At 42.5% G+C, this 2,102-nt stretch overlaps 1 pseudogene; it reads right to left on the bottom strand.

Annotated features, from left to right (window-relative positions):
* Positions 1 to 20: 20 nt before the first annotated feature.
* LOC111735245 lies at positions 21 to 139 on the bottom strand (annotated as a pseudogene).
* Between the last annotated feature and the right edge of the window lie 1,963 nt (positions 140 to 2,102).

The following is a 2,102-nucleotide window of genomic DNA, read 5'->3' as shown; positions in this document are numbered from 1 at the left end:
TTTTTTTTTTTTATTTTTTATGCCTACAGCACCTGGTCTTCCTAGGTGGTCTCCCATCCAAGTACTAACCAGGCCTGACCCTGCTTAGCTTCCGTGATCAGCCGGGATCGGGCTTGTTCAGGATAGCATGCCCATAGATTTAATTGGTTTTTTAAATCTTATTTCCAGTATGTGGTATGTGCCTACCACGTAGTACGCCCTTAATAAATTTTAGTTGAATGAAATGTTGAATGATGTGTAAAAATAAAATAAATAAAATTTTAAAAAAGGAAATGTGAAGTCCTATGCCCAAAAAGGAGGGGCCGTGTATGTCCTGGAGCCCCTTAAATTGTCCTTAATTCATCAATCCTTGTCTTCTATTCTCTGCCTTCTCAACTAGATTTATTCTTATTAATAAACTCTTCCTCCTATCAGAGGTTAAATTGGAAAATTCTTCATTGCTCTTAAAAAACTTTAAATAATGTTTCAAATATATTTAATACACTGGAAGGAAGATTTGATTTAAGGATGAAAGTGGGTTTCATATATAACAGAACTAGGCTTGGAAATTGCTTTTACTTAAAAAAAAAATGGTTTCTTAAGTATTATATAATTTTTGAGTGCAAAGGAGATGCATTCACGCAGATTCTTCAAATGCTTGCTACAGTCAATGTTGACCTCTTTGCGGAAAATCCGGCTGCTACAATTTTATGTGAAATCTTTTGCTTTCCTTATTTTATGCATCTTCTCTACAATCCGTGGCATCATTACCTGCTCTTCCTGGAATTCTCTCCTCCCCTGGCTTCCCCGATTCTTTCCAGTTCTCTTTCTTCCACTCGAAGGACTCCTTTTATTTTCTCTCAGTCTTTGCTGTCTCCACTCCCTCTTCCCGCCCCTCGAATATTGAAATTCCCTAGGATTCTCTCCCAGGATGAGCTCACTGTCCTTGTGCCCTGGCCTGTCACTTCAATATCTATGACTCCCACATCTTTCTCTCCCGCTCTCACTTCATTCATGGGGTCTAGGTTCAATTCCCAACCCCCTCGGATAACTCCACTTGGATTCTTACTGCACCTGAAATTAAATGTGTCCGAGAAAAAAAAATGTTTTTTGCTTACCTTTCCCCAACCTGGTGACCTCATCTCAGTAAATGATTTCCTCACCAATTTCAGCATGCTGGAACGATCTTTGACGCTTTCTGCCCACTCGTTTCTCACATACCGATAAACGGAAATGTTATGGGTTGCCCTTGGGAATGTCTCTCATCTGTGCCTTTCTCTCCATATCTAATACAAACTTTCACATTTTTTTTTCTTTTGTAAAAATATTGCAAACCCTCAAATAGAATTCTTCCCATCAGCCTCTTTCTTCTCCAAAGTGTCCTCCACAATCTGGTCCATGTCACTGCTGTTTTACTGCCAGGGATCTGGGGCCAGGATCATTGTATTTTCCTGCTCAGTGAGTGGACTTGGACGGCCACAGGACACGCAGGTGGCTGCGACAACACTCTCCTCACGCCCCCCTCACCCCCCCCCCACTACAGATTGCACCTCCCTTCCTCTGCCTGAGGCGGTCGGGGGAGGGTGGGGCCTTCTGTCCACACTGGTCCAGGTATGGCAAGAGCTGACAGTAAAGCCTCCTGTGGTTTCTCTCATTCCCTCTAAGCTCCCGCTCGACTGGAATAAAAAAGCCAGCTCTTAGATCCAGCTTCAGAACTAGGACTTTTAAAAATACTTTTTTATTAAGAAAAATTTCAAACATATATGGAAATAGAGAGAAAAGTATAATAAAACCCAATAAGCCATCACCTAGCTTCAACCATCAACTTTTAACTCACAGCCAACTTTGTTTCTTCTATACTCTGCACAATACTCTTCTCCCCACCTTGGGTGATTTTGAAGCAAATCCAAAACTAAGACATTGAGTTTTAACAGAGCGGAAGCACCAGGAGTATAAGCCCTTCAGTGAGTGACAGCCTTGGTGCCCATGTTTATCTATTCTCAGCACCTCCCTATGTGGCAGCTCCTGAGGACAGGGCTCTATGAAGGACCCGGGGACCCAGCCATGGCTAATCATGGCTCACTGTCATTCTCTGCTCCACTGCCATCCATGGGTGATATCAC

The sequence above is a fragment of the Pteropus vampyrus genome, unplaced genomic scaffold (genome assembly GCF_000151845.1).
Source record: "Pteropus vampyrus isolate Shadow unplaced genomic scaffold, Pvam_2.0 Scaffold20504, whole genome shotgun sequence".
NCBI lineage: Eukaryota > Metazoa > Chordata > Mammalia > Chiroptera > Pteropodidae > Pteropus > Pteropus vampyrus.
The sequence above is the reverse complement of the archived record's forward strand: the minus strand, read 5'-3'. Positions and strand labels throughout refer to the sequence as shown.